Here is a 17,192-nt window from a genome sequence, read left to right on the forward strand (position 1 = left end):
GTCAGACTTGGACTGGATTCAAATCCCAGCTCTGCCATCATGTCTCCTCCCTGAGCCTCAGTTTCCCCATCTGTGACATGGAGTTGTTGGGTTTACTAAGGACGATACAGGTAAAGTAGTTTTTCTCACAGTGTTTGGTACACAGTAAGTGCTCAATATAAGTTAGCGGATGTTCACCTCCCCACGTTCCCCCTGGCTGCTCCCTGCCTCCCAGCCCAGAAGGCAGTGCTACTTACCCTGTTCATGCCCTTCCCTCTGCCCACAGAAGCTTTCCACACTTGGTCCATCTGGTGGACTCCTATTCATCTGTCAATACCCGGTTTGGGCATCACCTCCCTGTAAGTCTCCCCTTTTGGCCTCCCCTCCACCCCAAGGATGACTATGTCTTGCCCTTTTTATAGAGTGGTATTTTGTCCACATTTCTGTGTTTGTTGTTTTCTGTTCAGAACAAGTCCATCTGCCCTGTGGCCCTCCCTGCTCCCATACAGCTTTGTTTTCTCTGGTTTTATAATCCTTTGTCCAACTCCCTAGCATAGTGTGCTGGTTGCAACATCCAGTTCACGGAATGGCAAACTCCCATGAGCACAGGGGCAGGTGGTCAACATTAAAGGGTGAATTCATCTTGGGGTGAAGCAGGAAAAAGTGGGGTTGGGGGCAGTGCTGGGCAGCCAGGGAGCCCAGGCCCTGCCCACAGGGAAATCAAATTGATTAAAACACTGGGCCAGGCAGATGAGATACCCAGCTGCTGGCTGGCTGGAGCCCTTGGGACTGGTTTTATTTACAATTTTTCCTACTCCCACAGAGACTGTGGGCTCCTTGAGGGCAGGGACACTCTCCTGCCTCTACCCCCAGCGCCCAGTGCTGGGGCCAACCCATTGCAGGGATCAGGACTTGTTTGATGAATGAATAAACTCATTTGCTGTCGTCCTCCTCATTCCTTAAAAAAGCACAGATAAGCAAAAAGAAGAAAACAAAAATCTGCTCCCTGGATAAATCTTTATCCCAGTTTCTTTAGATTTTATGCCAAAGTGTAACAAATGCAGAAGCGGACCCGGGTGTAAGTAGTGTCCTGCTCGATGAATTGTCACAAACTGAACACACCTGTGGAGCCATCGCCACATCAGGAAATAGGGCATCTCTGCTCCCCCCAAGCCCCCTCATCCCTCCTTCCAGTCACTGTCAAGCCCCCAAAGGCAACCGCCAACCTGACTTCCCACCACAAGGTAGTTTTGCCCGTTTTTGAACTTGATGTAAATGGAATCGTTCAGGGACCTCCTTGGCATTCACAATCTTTATCCCAATTGCTGTGTGTAGCCGCAGTTCATTCATTCTCCTTGCTGTGCAGTGTTCTGTTGTGCGAACATCCCACGGTGCATTCATCCAGCTCCCGTTGATGGGCATTTGGGTGGTTTCCCGTTTGGAGCTCCTAGGCATGTGCTGCTGGGAGTTTTGGTGGGAGGGGTCTCTTGATGCCCGGGGGCACACATTTTCTTTGGGCCTATTAACATTTGGGGGCCATATGATTCCTTGTTGTGGGGAGCTGTCCTGTGCATTGCAAGTTGTTTAGCAGCATCCCTGGCCTCTACCCAGTAGCTCTCGCTTTCCAGTTGTGACAACCAAAAATGTCTACCCCAGAGGGCAGAGGGTGGCCTGGTCACCCCGGTTGAGAACCACTGGTGTACAGCGAGGCGTGGAATTGCTGGGTTATGGGGAGGCTTATGTTAGGTTTGGTAGATGCTGCCAAACAGATTTCCAAAGTGGTTGTACCACTTTACACTTCCATCAGTTGTGTGCGTCTTGCTAATTGTTTTTAAAGCATATATATGATTACATAGACGTGAAATCATGCTGTAAATGACATAACCTAATCTATATCTTTCATCATCTGTCCTTTGCTTCCTGAACAGTCAAGTAAAGTGATTGCCCTTAACCTTGGAATGTGACTTTGTTTAATACCCATCTCTGACACTTTCTAGCCGTGTGACTTTGGCGAAGCGACTTCACCGCTTGCTGCCTCAGTTTCCTCATCTGTAAAACGGGGTCAGTAACGATGCCCACCTCTGTTATTTGGAGGATTATGTGAGTGAATTAAATGTGAGGCACGTAGAACAGAGCCTGCTGCTAATATTCATTTTAGTGGTTATGTAAAATTTCCACATGTGGCTGCACTTTGGTTTGTTAGGAATCCTTTGGGGTCTGATGGCAAACGGTTATCAGTTTGGGTTGCCAAATTTTGGAAAAAAAAGTTATGGAATTTCCAGTTAAATTTGAATTCAACATAAACCAGGAATAATTTTTAGCATAAGTATGTCCTGTGCCATATTTGGGACATATTTATACTAAAAAAATTATCTGTTGTTTATCTGAATTCAGATTTAATCTGGGCATTTTATGTCTTGTCTGACAATCCTTTAACTCCAGTTCTTCCATGCAACTTTAGTGATAAGCGTCCCAGAGCTGAATCTTTGCACAGAAACTGTTTCCCAAGCTTTTCTGCTCATCTGGATCAGTGGGAGCTTGTTAAAGCACAGATTCCTGTGCCCCACCCTGGACCTCTTGAGCCCCGGGGGCTGGTTGAGGTTCTGAATTTTCGACACCCACCAACCCATGGGCCCCTGCCCGTTTTTGTGATGTGCTAAGTGAAGATGGGGGTAAGAGAATAGGATAAAACTCTCCTGGCTGCTCCCCGATCAGCCTTTGGGGCCTCCAGCCTGGGCAGGGGCTGAGCAGGTGCCCCCACCTTTGGCTGCCCCTCAGCGCAGCTCAACGCCTGCCCAAGCTTTACAGGAACCGACAGCTGAACTTTGGCAGCGGGAGGGAAAGGTTGGGGCGCGGGCACCGAGAGCCAGCTGCATTGATTTCTGTCTGGAGTTCTTGGAAGGCCTGTCATGAGGAAAACAGGCAGCAGGTAAACAGCAGACGGCGGCCCCGGCAGCGGGAGGACCTGGCTTGGGCCTGGGAGTCCTTCCACCGTGAGGTGCCCACCAGTTCAGGCCACTCCTTGGGAGGGTGGAGGTTGGGGGTGGGATACGGCCCCCCTCAGCCTCAGGCCTGAGGCCTCCTGAGACCTGAGCCTCTGGCCCACCCGAGGAGGTAAGATTGGCCCCGGCCAAGGGGTGAGACCTGGGCTCCCAGAACTGCCTCCTTTGCCCGGCCAGAGCCTCCGGGACTCAGCGTTCATTCATTGGGTCCCCACGGACCTTCTCCATCAGGCCTGAGGCAGTGATGGGCAGAGAACCTGCGAGTTATACCTCAGACAGGACCAATGTGATCAGATCTCAGGCCCCTGGACGGTGATTTTGCTTTGAGGAGAGGCCAGACCTGTAAGTATATTACTATTTAAGAGAGGATTTTTGATGGTCCGTAAGAGTGTGTTGGACAGGGAGTCGGCCTCTCTCTGGCCTCCTGGCATCGATGCTGCCTGGGGCAGTGGTTTAGGGTGGGTGGGCCTGGTGTGTCCCCCCCAGCAAAGTATGGTTCTCAGGGTTTGGGGTCAGTGTCTGGGTCTCGGCGGGGAGGAGAGATGTCCGCCTTCTTTCTCCATTCATTTGCCACGGACCGTTTGTGCGGGGCGCTGCTGTTTTCTGGGAAAGAGGGTGTCGAGCAGATCTAGTGAGTGCTAACTGTAGGCCAGGCACTGTTCTTGGCTGAGGGGACAGGGCAGTGGCCATGCCAGGCAGGGGCCCTGGCTTCTGGTACTCACAGGTCTCATTATGGGCCCTGATCAGAGAGGAACCCGGGGCCCGGAGAGGCGGGGCAACTGCCCAGGGTCGCTCAGCGAGAGGCCCCACCACTTCAACTCCTGCTAGTAAATAAGCAAAATCATCTCTGTTTGACCCAGTGGAAACTGACCGATGAATACTAATGACGACGGAACGATAGCCAGCATTCACTGAGCCTTCCTGGGTGCCAGGCACTCTGCTGAGTTCCCCCGATGGGTATTATTAGCATTCCATTTTAAAGGTGAGAGTAGTGAGGCTCAGAGAGGCAGATTCACTTTCCGGAAGTCACACAGCCAGAAAGTGGCTGAGTTGGGATCTGGACGCTGGCCTCTGGCTTCCCAGCGCAGCCGCGTATCGTGTGGGTACTTTTCTGGGGTTCTTGCTGAAGCCTTGTGTGCTGGAGAGGCAGTTTGTAATAATGGTTCTTAGCAAGGTCAGGTCCCCTGGGGCTGGGAGTATGCCCTGGAAGAGGGTGTTAACTGGCTGCCGACTTCATCAAGCTCTTCCTCTCTAAGGAGTGCAAAACACTTGGCATAATAATAACAATTAATAACATTAACAGTAACTACAGCTGCCATTGGCTGAGCATTGGAGTGATTCCCATAAAGAGGTTATCGGGAGAACTTAAACTACGGAGATGCTTTCTTATCCCCATTTGATGGATGAAGAAACTGAGGCCGAGCAAGGTTGACTCACTTGCTCAGGCCCAGGCAGCTAAGGTGCGGCAGAGCCAGGATTCAAACTCTGTTTGCCTGCTGAGCTCACAGCACCTTGGTGGCTTCTGCAGCACCTGTTACAAGGAGCTCAGTGTGTCTGCACTCTTCTGGGGACTCCCAGAAACTCAGAACAAGGAAGTGGCCTGCCCCAGCTCCCCCATCACTCAGCCTCCTCCCCCCAGTTCCTAGTCTCCTTCCATCCCTCCCTGAGTCCCCCTAACTCCTTCCTTCTGATCAGGTTCAGCCGTCAAATACTGGCCCTGAAATAAGATTGCCAAGTGCACCCTTCACTGCCCCTGGATCTCCTGCTTGCTTAGCAGCATGGAAACTCTGGTGCAGGGGTTCGTGTGTCTTTTTAAAAAACCCTTTATTTACTCTGCCCTTGTTTTTATAAGATATGGCTCTTAAGAAGGCTTTAATTCAAGGTCAAAGAGTCTAGAAGTTGGCGAGAGAGCCCATCGCCCCTGCAGGCCCTGCCAGACACATAAACAGCCAACGGATGGCTTTTTTTCATCTTCTCTTTTGCACAGTCCCGTTGCAACAGAGCCCTTCCTTGCACGAGGAGGTACAATATTTGAGCTGACTGCATTGCCCGTTCCTAACTGTTTGCAAAATGTAGCCATGGCCCCCTCATCTTTATTTATTTATTTTTTTCCTGTCCTGTAGTTCAAGGAAAATAATTTATTAACTTGGGAATTTCCCTCGTCCCCAAAGCCCCCCGGTCCCCGCAGCTCGTGACAACCTGCCCGCCCTGCTTGGGGACTTGAGAAAAACCCTCTGTCATAGGTCCAGGCCTGGCAAGGGCGGGGCGGACGTGGGAAATTTATTCACAGTCCTGGCCCGCAGACCCTGAGTGTCTCAAACCCCGGCCCCAGGGGACCCGTGGGGCCCCGCCATCGACCCGATCCCCCTGGCCCGCCGCCCTGGTCGGAATCCATCAGGCTCCCCGGCCCGGGTCCCAGAGCGCTGAATAATTTACAGTTCCTTGGGGGCAGCGAGGAGAGGGTCTCCGGAGTTCATGGGTTAATAACAGGTTTGGTTTTCGATGTCAGCAGCTCCCTTTTGATAACATATGAAAGAACCTTATTCTGTTGATTAGATTTTGAAATGGATCAATTTTTAATCAGCCAAACACCTGACTCAGTCAATAAGAGTTGCATTGTGGAGACAGGAAGGAGGGCGGCTTTATTTACAAGAGTGTTTGTTTTTGGGGGGGCCCCATACGCAAATTCCCACCCAGGTCCCTCCTCCGGGAAGGAATTGACCGGATTAGCTCCCACCTCAGTGGCCGTGGTTGGATTCACCTTCTGGTTAGTTGGGAAATCCATGGGTCTGTTGAAAAGATAAGAGCAGCAGCTAAAGGTTTGATTTAGTCATCCGTGATTATTGATGGGAAAAGCATTTATTTGCCAATGAAGAAATTTTGCTTAATGTAAACAGCAAGGAAGAAGGGAGGAAACAAAGCGAGTCGAACCTGTGCCCGGGGGCAGCAGAGGCATTTTAGCACTGGGAGTGGCTAGGGTTTCCAGCCCTGCCCCCCAGGATTTTCAAAATGATGGTGTGGAAATGGGGGAGTGAATAGATTGAATGTATAGGAGGTTAATTGTTGGGGGAAGGGATGTTGTTTTCGGTTATTTTATTTATTCATTCAACAAACGCTTGAGCCCACACTGTGTGCCACTAGGGATGAAGCTGTTGAGATAGACTCGGTTCCTGCCCTCCTAGAGCTTACGTTCTAGTCAGGGGAGCAGGATGGTAAAGAAAGAACAAGTCTGTCATTACGGAACGCACCAAGTGGTTGAGAGATGCTTAGAAGAAGTACTGTGAGAGGAAGAAGGAGAGCAACTAATTTCAGTTGTCCTCGAGGAAGGTCTGTTGGAGTGAGGCAGGTGAAGAGAAGTGGAAAGGGAGTTCGAGGCAGAAGATACAGCCTGTGCAAAGGCCTGGAGGCTGGGGTGCCGGAAGAGGGGTGAACATGAGGAGAGGGATGGAAGAGAAGACTGGAAAGGTTGACAGGCCGGTTAGGCAGGAGAAGGAGTTGGGTTTTATCTGCACTGGGGAGCCATGGAAAGTTTTTGAACAGAGTGACTTGCTCGAAGGTTTTGCACTGGAAAAGCTCACTCTGAGGAGAGTGGACTGTAGGGCTGGGAGACCAGGGAGGGGTCCGCTGCAGCCTTCCTGGCGAGTGGGGTGGGAGCTTGGTCCGGGACACAGCAGGGGAGTGTGGAGGAGTGGATGGATTCGGCGATTCAGGTCTGTGGCCAGGTGGCTGAGGAGGAGGAGGCAGTGCTTGGGGTCCTGGCCTCAGGTGGTTTGGAGCCCCACACCTGCAGGACTGGGCCTGTGGGAGTGGAGAGACTATGTGTGACAGAACCTCACTCGTCTACGGACTGGGCCTCCAGACTTGTCTTCAAGCTGGAAGAACTGGGGACAGGAAGGCAGAGAAGTTGGGGACTAGGGCTGTGACGTCAGACAGATTTGGGAACTCCAAGTCTAAATACTGCCTTTTACAAGCTCATGACCTCGGACAAATTTCTCTCTGCATGCAGAAGCAAATTTGACTACTTTTTGATATAGAATTCTCTAGAACGATTCATAAGAAACTGCCAACAGCAGTTGCCCCTGGGAAGGGGCACTTGAGTGCATGGAGTACTGAGTTTCTTCTCTATACCCCTCTTGTATCCTCTGAATTTATAGCACAGGCATGTACTATCTCCTCAAAATTGTGCACGCTGTTTGCAACACATGGTGCCATATGCCACTGAGTTTTCAGGGGTGTTTGGAGCAAGGACTGCTGCCACCACCCCCGTTCTGCAGATGAGGCTCAGGGAGGGGCAGTCGCTTGCCCCCATCATGCAGTGGATGCACGGTTGGGGCCCAGCTCTTCCCAGCCCCACCCGAGCTCCTTGTCGCTGTGGTAGAGGTATGGCCTTGGTGGGACTTGCAGGAGCTGGATTTTCCCAGGCACGAGCAACGATTTCTCACGCCCCAGTGCTCCGCTCCCAAGAAGCATCGATTGGGTGGCCTCGTTTCTTAGCTTCATCCTCACGCACCCTCAGCAGTGCTGTTCTCACACCTGCTTTGTTGGAGGCTAGACCGGCCTACTTTATGTGTGTGTGTCCGTCAGTCAGTAAATGTCGACCTGGTATGATTTGAGGGCTCTGAGCGTGGCTTTAGGCCTGCATTGCAGGACACCTCACTTTGCAGCCCTCCGTGGTGATGAGCAGGCTCTCACAAGCACCTCAATCCGTGCGTGGCTCACAGTAATTGCTCACTGAGGCCTCTAGGGGGAAAGAACCATCTGATCAAGTGTCAGAAGTCCTGGCTTCTCGTCTTGGCACCTCCACTTGCCAGCTGGGTGACCTTGAGCAAGTCACTGCAGTTCTGCAGGCCTCAGCTCCTCCTCTGTAAGATGGGAATGATAATACCTGGCCTTTTCCTTGTTCCTTGCACAGGCTGGGCAAACTCCTGCCTCAGGGCCTTTGCACTGGCTGTTTCCTCTTTTCTCAGATGGCAGCGTGGCTCGCTCCATCACTTCATCTGTCTTTAAGCAGAAGTTACCTTCTCAGCAAGGTCTTCCTTGGCCTCCTAACTAAAATTTCACAGCACACACACAGACACACAGACACACACACACACACACACACACACACACACACACACACACTCGCGCGCTCTCTCTCTCTCTCTCTCTCTCTCCCCCCCTCTCCTCCCGCACTTCCCTTCCCTGCTTTATTTTTTTCTTCCTTAGCACTCAACCATGATTGAATATATTACATATATTCACCCATTGATCTTGTTCACTGATTCCCATCATTAGACTGTCACTCCAGGAAGGCAGGAATCTTTATCCGTTTTGGTTACTGCTGTCTTCCTAGCACCCAAAACAGCAGTGGGCACATACTAGGTGCTCAGTAAATATCTACTGAATGAATGAATGAAATAACTCAATATAATATAAGGTGCTTAGCACAGTTCCTGATACATAGTAAGCACTCCACAAATGTGCATTTTTATTACTGTTACTAATATTACTGCTTCTAAGCTTGCCTGAGCCTCATTTTCCTCACCTGTAAAATGGAGATGCTGCTGATAATAGCTTTTATAGAGGTGTTGCGAAGATTCAGTGATGTGGATGTCGAGTTCTTGGTACAGCTCCTGACACAGTAATTGTTCAAGAAATGGGAGCCATTATAGCTATAGGTATAAAATGAATAATGGAGGACCCCCTGGTTATGGAAGTGTTTCTGGGAAGTGGAGCTGGTGTCTGGGACCTGGGTCCAGCTCTCGCCGTCCGTGAACGTTCCTGGTTGGCTGTTGCAGTGGTGATGGCACCACTCTCCTGGTTTGCCTCCAGCTCTTGTCCACCCAGAATGTGCAGCCAAGGTTTGCAAGCACCCTCTGGGATTCCACCTTTTTTAAGGGGCTTCTCAAATTCTGTGTTTATTTTATAAAAAGCATGCAAATTTTAATTTTCTTTTTTAGGCGAGAAAGACCAGTCGGTACTTATTGTCCCAGGGAAACTTCTGCAGTGCATTGCTCTGTGGATAAAAGCCACCACATACACAGTGTAATTTCTATAAATTAGAAAAGCAGAGCCTTTCCTGCCCGGAGAAATGACATTTGCTCGTTGGCCTGGGCCTGGGTCCTGAGCTCCACCCCTGGAGTTGAGGAGGGTCCCCCCCAGTCAGGACTCGTGACTGCAAGCTCCAGAAACCAGCTCCATCTCCCACTGAGACTTACACGAGGAGGGGGCTTCTCCACCCACAAGAAGGAGACTCCCAGGCTGGTGGCCCCAAAAGCAAGACAGATGTTCGTGACAGTTTGAAGAGGGTTGGGGAGGTGGGGAAAGGAGCCCAAATGAGAATTGGGAGCTGGTGCTGGATGCGGGGGGCAGTGGTCAGCCGGTGTCCACCGTGCCGTCCAGCAGACCCAGGCAGGCCAGCAGCTGCAGCCGCCTGTTCCCCTTGGACCTTTCCACCTGCCAGCGGCTGCCTCTCTGCCCGGAGGCTCTTTCCAGAACCTTGGAGGCCACGCCACCTAAGGGTGGGCCGGCCGGCAGTGCTAGAGCAGGACCCCCAGGAAGCGCCCTCAGCTCTCAGGCCTGGGGCCTAAACACCCCAGCGTCTTCACCCGCTGGGCCGAATGAGCCTGGCAGGTTTTGCACATTTCTTTGAGGGGCAAGATTATAGGCGATTTTTGTGCTTCCTTTTCTTCAGGAGGTTTTTGGGTTTTCCGCGTAGAGAACATATCGTTCTGTCATTTGAAATTAACCTGCTACAGAAGAGCAGGAGTGTCGTCGGGAGGGCTGGGGGCGGCGGGTTGGACAGCAGGGGCTGGGGGGCACCGTGTTCAGGGCTGGCACTGAGCCGCGATGACGGCGAGAGAGAGAGAGGGAGAAAGTGGAAAACCACGGCGCTCGGAAGGGCGGGGTAAAGGTGTCGGAGTTGGTCCAAGTCGAGGCCCACGGCCAGAGTGGGTTCGCGTTTGGAGTTTTCTGGATTGGAAACTCCAGAGAGAAGAGGTGCTTGAATTAATTTGTTTCTGAACACCAGCACTGTACGGGGGTCGTTGTGGGGGAGACACGAGTAAAACCAAGTTTCCCGAAGAGCGTGAGGAGGCCGAGGCGCAGCAGTGGCCAGTGCTGGACGGGGTGGCAGGTGGCCCGGGGTGTGTGTGTGTGTAGGGTTGAAGCCCAGGGCTGTGGGGACAAGGGGACTGAGCAGTTGGATCAGCCGGGGAGCCTGGACGGGTGTCGGGGCCTTTTATGTGCTTGAAAGCGGGCGTGTGGGGAAGTGGAGGAGGCAGGTGCCCCGGGAGGCGGAGGCGGCCTGGCCTGCAGCTGGGAAGGCCGGGCCCCAAGCTGGGAAGCAGACGCAGACCCTTCAGACCCGCAGGTGGGAGGGAGATGTGGGTGTCCAGCCTGGGAGACGGTGGGCGCTTGTGTATCACGGCAGGGGCTTGGAGGGCCGTGGGGGGCCGGGGAAGGTGTTTGAGCAGGGGCATGAATACTCAGAGCTGTGCTTGAAAGAGTCTTCTAGCACACTTTCTCCCCCTCAACCGTTTTGTGGTGGGAGCTGGCATGCGCATTGCTGGGTGTTTGGCTGGTTGTCTCCCCTGAATCGTCCCCAGACATTGCCCAGTGTCCCCTGGGGGACACAGTTGCCCCAGCTGAGGACCACTATAGGTTGCATGGGAGCAGGGGGAGGGTGTGCAGCTCAGAACGGGGGCAGGGGTGGGGAAGGACGGGATAGCTGCGAGGGGCCTGCCAGGGACTAGGGGGCTGCTGGGGAAGGAGGCTGTGCAGGAGGGAGAGGGATGTTGATACCTGGTTGTCAGGGGCCAAGGCCCAGGGCCTGATGGGAAAGGAAGAACCCTTTCAGGTGAGGGGGTTGGGGAACCCCAGAGGCTCATTTAGGGGGAAGAAGTGGTACTAAATGCATGATTAAATGAATGAATGAATGAGCTTGTTAGGAAGCACTTTGCATAAAAAAGACCAAGATTCAGGAGGAGGTTGAGAGATGATGTTCTATGCCATTTATTGAGTGCTGACTCCATGCCACAAACAGAGTGGGCACCACATGGTATCTGTCTCCTGGAGATGACAGCCGGGTAGAGGAGGGGACGCTGAGCAAGCAAACCCATGGTGACATATGAGTGCCGGCGGTGCTATGTGCTATGAAAGGGGACCACGCGGGGCTGGGAGGAGGGTGGAAGGAGCGACCAAGGCACTGGTCAGAGGTTGCCGCCGATGGTACAGAGAACCTGCTCATTCTTGCTCACCGTGGGCATGGCAACTGGCCACTACGAGCCGCCCCTTGGTACCATCTCCGGCAGAGAGCTGAGAGGACATGCAGCAGGAGGGTTTCCCCAAGTGCTGGGGTCAGAGGTATTTCTGGCAGGCTTTCCTGAGGAGGTGACATTTGAGCAGAGTACAGAAGGATGAGTAGAAGTTTGCAGGGGGAAGGGCCAGGGAAGAGCATGGAATAAGTTGTCTTGCCAGATATGCCCTTGACTCGTCTTTGAACAGTACAGGGAAATTAGACCTCCCTCCTGGCCTACACCAGCGGGGTCTGACTCGGTGAGCATTCTCGGAACCGAGACATAGAGGCTTTCTGGCGTCTTCTCCTCCCACTCTTGCCCAGCACCCTCTCTTTCCAGAGGGACAGCTGGAGGGGCCCACAGATGCCCACCCTCCTCAGCCATCAGCAGCTGTCAACACTGCAGGAGCATGACTTGCAGCTCGTCGGTGCACCACTGGAGAGAGGAAACTTCACTTTTCCTATCTTTTTTTTTAAGACCAATTAAAAAAATTTTTTTTCTTGAACAGGCCACCGGCTATTATGGAAATAGTAATAGGCAGAGCCAGGGCATAAGTGGTCTGTTTTAATTAAAACATTAAAGTATTTTAACGCTTACACTTTATATTTTTGTGAACTTGATTATATAGCATTTTAAATACCTGTGAACATTTTAAGGACTCTCAGCAATGAATTATTTGCAATTTCACAGGAAACTTCTATTTTAAAAGCAAAACGGGATGAGAATGGCTGCAAAAGCTTCGCGGCCGCGGCTGCACTGTATAATGAGGAACACGTGGGGGGCAGATTGGCAGATGCCGCTGTCACTGAGGCTCCCTGCCCCCTCCTTGCTCCTACCTGGGGAGGCCTTGAGGACCCCTTGGGCTCCCAGCTTCCGCTTTTATACCCTCTGGTTTCCCCCACTATTCCCTCTGCCCCCACAGCCTCCAAAGGGGTCTTCATAAAACACAAATCAGTCTCATTGCCCCCCTGCTCAGAACTTTCTAGAAGCTTCTGTGGTGGTGAAAGACGTCAAGCTCTCGTCAGGGTGATCGGCCCCTACCGACCGTCTTCAGCCCCATCTTGTCTACTCTCCCTCACGCTCACCACCTGCCACACTGATTTCTTGTCATTCTTTTATTCTTTTAATACTTATTGAGCACCTACTACTTGCCACGCATTGTTGGAGGCCTTGGGGATATAGCAGTGAACGAGCCGGGCAACATTCCCTGCCTTTGTGAGCTGACCTAGACAGGGAGTGACAGGAAATACGTGACATTAGATGTGATAAGGTTGGTAAGGTAAAGTAAAACAGGAAAGAGGGCAGAGATTGAGGGATGCTGTTTGGATGAGGGGAGAGGGGTGACGTTTCAAGAACTGCAGGAAATGAGAGAGCCAGCCCGTGGTTTGCTGGAGTGGGCTTATATCGGCTCACAAGAGCCAATTGTGCAGGTGTGCCCAGCTCCTTGTTCAGCAACATCACATTGGTGGCTTGAAGTCGGCCGTGATGGGAGCATTTACACCATGGAAATTGGCAAATGCCACAAATCAGGGCTGTCTCCCAGAGAGCTGTTGGCTGAGCATTTACCGGCACATGCCGTGGAGTAAGCCAAGCAGAGAGCCAGGGGTGGGGAGGGGGAGGGTGTTCCAGACATTTCCCAGAGGGGGAAATGGGCCTGAAAGGTTTGAGAAACATCACGGAAGCCAGATGTGCTGGTTTGGATGTATTATGTCCCCCAAAATGTGATGTTCTTTGATGCAATCTTGTGGGGCAGAAGTATTAGTGTTGATTGCATTGGAATCCTTTGATTGTTTCCATGGAGATATGACTCAATCAACTGTGGGTGAAACATTTGAGTAGATTATTTCCATGGAGGTATGGACCCCGCCCATTCAGGGTGGGTCTTGATTTAATCATTGGAGTCCTATAAAAGAGCTCACAAACAGAAGGACCAGAGAGCGGCTAAGAGTGCTATTTTGAAGAGCTTCAGGCAAGAGAGACATTTTGAAGACAGCCATTGAAAGTAGACTTTTGCTACTCCAGAGTTTACCTGGAAAAACTAAGACAATCCCCCTAGATGCCTAGAGAGAAACGTCCTGGGAGAAAGCCATTTTGAAACACAACCTAGGAACAAAGGAAGAAGACACCAGCCACTTGCCTTCCCAGACAACAGAGGTGTTCCAGACACCATTGGCCATTTTTCTCTGAAGGTGCCCTGTTGTTGATACCTTAGATTGGACACTTTTATGACCTTAAGACTGTAACTTTGTAATCAAATAAACCCCCTGTGCCAGTTTGAATGTATTGTGTCCCCCAAATGCCATTGTCTTTGTGGTCTTGTGTGGGGCAGATGTTTTTGGTGTTGGTTAGATTTGCTTGGAGTGTGCCCCACCCAGCTGTGGGAGATAATTTTGATGAGATGTTCCCATGGAGGCGTGGTCCCACCCATTCGGGGTGGGCCTTGATCGGTGGAGCTATATAAATGAGCTGACTCAAAGAGAGAAAAGAGAGTGCAGCTGGGAGTGATGTTTTGAAGAGGAGCAAGCTTGCTAGAGAGGAACGTCCTGGGAGAAAGCCGTTTTGAGGCCGGAGCTTTGGAGCAGATGCCAGCTGCCTTCCTAGCTAGTAGAGGTTTTCCGGACACCATTGGCCATCCTCCGGTGAGGACAGATTTTGGTACCAGAGAAGTGGGGTGCTTTTGCTGCTGAGTTTGCAAATACCAAACATGTTGGAACGGCTTTTCAAATGGATAAGGGGAAGATTCTGGAAGAATTGTGAGAAGCTTGATAGAAAAGGCCAAAACTGCTTTAAAGAGACTGTTTGTGGAAATATGGACTCTAAAGATACTTCTGATGAGGATTTGAACAGAAATGGTGAATGTGTTGTTGTAAACTGGAAGAAAGGCGATCCTTGTTTTAAAGTGGCACAGAATTTGGCAAAATTGAGTCCTGGTGTCAGATGGAAGGAAGAATTTAAAAGTGGCAACCTGGAATACTTAGCTGAGGAGATCTCCAGACTACGTGTGGAAGATATACCCTGGCTTCTCCTTGCAGCTTATAGTAAAATGCGAGCAGAGAGAGATAAACTTAGAACTGAACTCTTGGGTTCCAAGAAACCAGAAGCTGATGGCTTGGAAAATTACGGGCTTCCAGGGGGTGGAATCCCAGAAGCTACAGCCCAACATGAGGATGTAACCAAACGTGGAAGCCAGCCGCATTTCAGTACAAGCCAAGATTGGAAAAGGAGTTAAGCAGAAAGGATTTGTGGAAAGTCCTATTGTCTGATGGCTTTGACCCCTGCATGCTTCATGCAAAGCCAACAGAATTTTTGCGAGATCTTTATAGACGGAGCCATTGCCAGTCTGGACTGGAGGAGACAGACAAGGAAAAAATTAAAGGAAAAATCTCTTCAAAGACAGAGCCATGGAGGTTGAGGTCTGGAGTCAGGAGGTCTCGGGCTGGGAGAGTGGAGCAGCCCACATGCATGGAAAGGGTGAGTTTGCCCTGGAGGTCGAGGGCGGGCTTTCCGCCTGGATGCTCTGGAAGAGTTTTGCCACCTCGGGTCCCAAAGAGGGTGGAGCACATTTCCAGGGAATTGGGGAGAGCCTGGCTGCCACCACACTGTTCTGAAGGGGTTGAGCGTGTGCCCCGGAGATGGAAGGGAATCCGGGAGCTGCCCCGATGTTTGAGGAGGGTGGGGCCGAGAAGGTGGTCTCCCCAATGTGTGGAAATGTTGGAGCACTCACCTAAGCGTTTGGAGAGGAAAGGGCTGCCGAAAAGGCCCTTAGGAAGGGTTAGACTCCCGCTGTCTCAAGCCCCAAGGATGCAACATCGTTCTGTAAATGACTCTCAGACTTTGAAATCTAATGGAGTTTGTCCTGCAGGTTTTAGGAACTGTTTTGGTCCTGTTAACCCTGTTTTCCTTACTGTTTCTCCTTATGGCAATGGAAATGTTTATCCTATGAATGTCCCTCCTTTGTATATTGGAAGCACATAACTTGTTCTAGGTTCACAGATCCACAGCTAAAGGAAAATTATGCCTTAGGACTGACCACGTCTAAATTGATTTTGACTTAACTTTTGTTTCTGAAATGATTTAAGTTTTTGTGATGTTGTGATGAAATGAATGTATTTTGTATTTGGAAAGATAATGTCATTTTGGGTTCCAGGGGGTGGAATGTGCCAGTTTGAATGTATTGTGTCCCCCAAATGCCATTGTCTTTGTGGTCTTGTGTGGAGCAGACGTTTTTGGTGTTGGTTAGATTTGCTTGGAGTGTGCCCCACCCAGCTGTGGGAGATAATTTTGATGAGATGTTCCCATGGAGGCGTGGTCCCACCCATTCGGGGTGGGCCTTGATCGGTGGAGCTATATAAATGAGCTGACTCAAAGAGAGAAAAGAGAGTGCAGCTGGGAGTGATGTTTTGAAGAGGAGCAAGCTTGCTAGAGAGGAACGTCCTGGGAGAAAGCCGTTTTGAGGCCAGAGCTTTGGAGCAGATGCCAGCTGCCTTCCAAGCTAGTAGAGGTTTTCCGGACGCCATTGGCCATCCTCCGGTGAGGGTACCTGATTGTTGATGTGTTACCTTGGACACTTTGTGGCCTTAAGACTGTAATTGTGTAGTGAAATAAACCCCCGTTTTATAAAAGCCTATCCATCTCTGGTGTTTTGCATTCTGCAGCATTAGCAAACTAGGACACCCCCTCTCTAAAAGCCAATTCATTTTTGGTATTTTGCACAATGGCAGCATTAGCAAACTGGAACATCAGGGTGGGTGGGAGTGAGGGAGGGGGGGTGTGGAAGAAGACAAAGACCAAGAAATTTCTTGGATGCTTTTGGTTTCTGGAATATTCTGAGCTCCCTTGTTCCTCAGGACCTTTGCACACTCTGTTCCCTGGCTGGCTCCTTTAGTTCCCGTCTCCTCAAAGGGGCCTTCTCTGAACGCTTTCTCTCCAGCACATTTTTTCCCTTTCCCCTCCCCTTGTCCTTCACAACCATCTCTACTATTTCCAAAATTGTTCATCACCTGAAACAGAGATTCTCTATCCATTAAACAGTAACTCCCCATTACCCATCCCCGGCCCTTGGTAACCTCTAATCTACTTTCTGTCTCTATGGATTTGCTTATTCTAGATGTTTCAGATTCAGTGGCATCGTACAATATTTGTCCTTTGGCGTCTGGTTTATTTCACTCAACGTGAAGCCTTCACAGTTTATCTATGTTGTTGCATATAGCAGCACATCTTTTCTTTCTACAGCTGAATAATATTCCATTGTGTGGCTAGACCACATTCCGTTTATCCATTTATCCATCAACAGACATGGGCACTTTCACCCTTTTGGCTATTGTGGATAAGGCTGCTGCGAACCTGGTCCTTTTATTCTTTTATCAGCACCCCCCCACCCCCACCCCGGTTCCCTTCGCAGAGTCTGTTGCATGTGTGCTTGGGTATTGGCTTATTTACTGGAGTGGGGCGTGTCACCCCGTTGGGGTGCACACTCAGAGAGGGCTTATGCCCTGCTGCCTCCCCACCTTCCAGCCAGGACCTGCTGCTGCATGGGTAACTGCTGGTGGAGCGCCTTTTGGTGCGGTGCCTTTTGGAGTGACATTGGTTCAGGAGACATCTCCAACGGCGTGAGGTCTGGGATCAGGAACAGATGTGGCCGGGGGAGAAGCCAGAGGCTCCCAGCTCGTGCCAGCCTGACCCTGGCAGCGTAGTGTCCCAAGTCTCCTCTGGTTAACCTCTCTGATTATGGCCACGGTAGCTGCTCAACCCTATCAGCGAGAAAGAGCAAGATCTCTGTTCCTGCAGGAGGCACTGGCGACACCGGAGGTTAAAAAGTGCATTATATCATGGCTGGTGTTTTTATTGCCACAAGAGCAGTGGGTGTCAGGAGTTCACAATTTAAGTTGAAGTTTATTCCGCTGATGGGGAAAGTGCTCGGCCCCCTGGCCTC

General features: G+C 51.0%; 1 protein-coding gene across 3 annotated transcripts in view; it reads left to right on the forward strand.

The window, feature by feature from the left end:
* The first annotated feature begins 2,940 nt into the window (after positions 1-2,940).
* Positions 2,941-17,192, forward strand: part of CUX2 (cut like homeobox 2) — a 219,403-nt gene continuing 205,151 nt past the window's right edge. Inside the window, exon 1 of one of the 3 annotated variants that reach the window (XM_037817332.1) lies at positions 2,941-3,093. The gene's annotated coding sequence lies outside the window, so the exon portion shown is untranslated. Of the gene's footprint in view, positions 3,094-3,286; positions 3,324-5,422; positions 5,472-17,192 lie in introns of those variants that run through there. The other 2 variants (XM_037817333.1, XM_037817334.1) reach the window with 2 other exon arrangements.

This window comes from Choloepus didactylus, chromosome 23, assembly GCF_015220235.1.
Source record: "Choloepus didactylus isolate mChoDid1 chromosome 23, mChoDid1.pri, whole genome shotgun sequence".
Taxonomy (NCBI): Eukaryota; Metazoa; Chordata; class Mammalia; order Pilosa; family Megalonychidae; genus Choloepus; species Choloepus didactylus.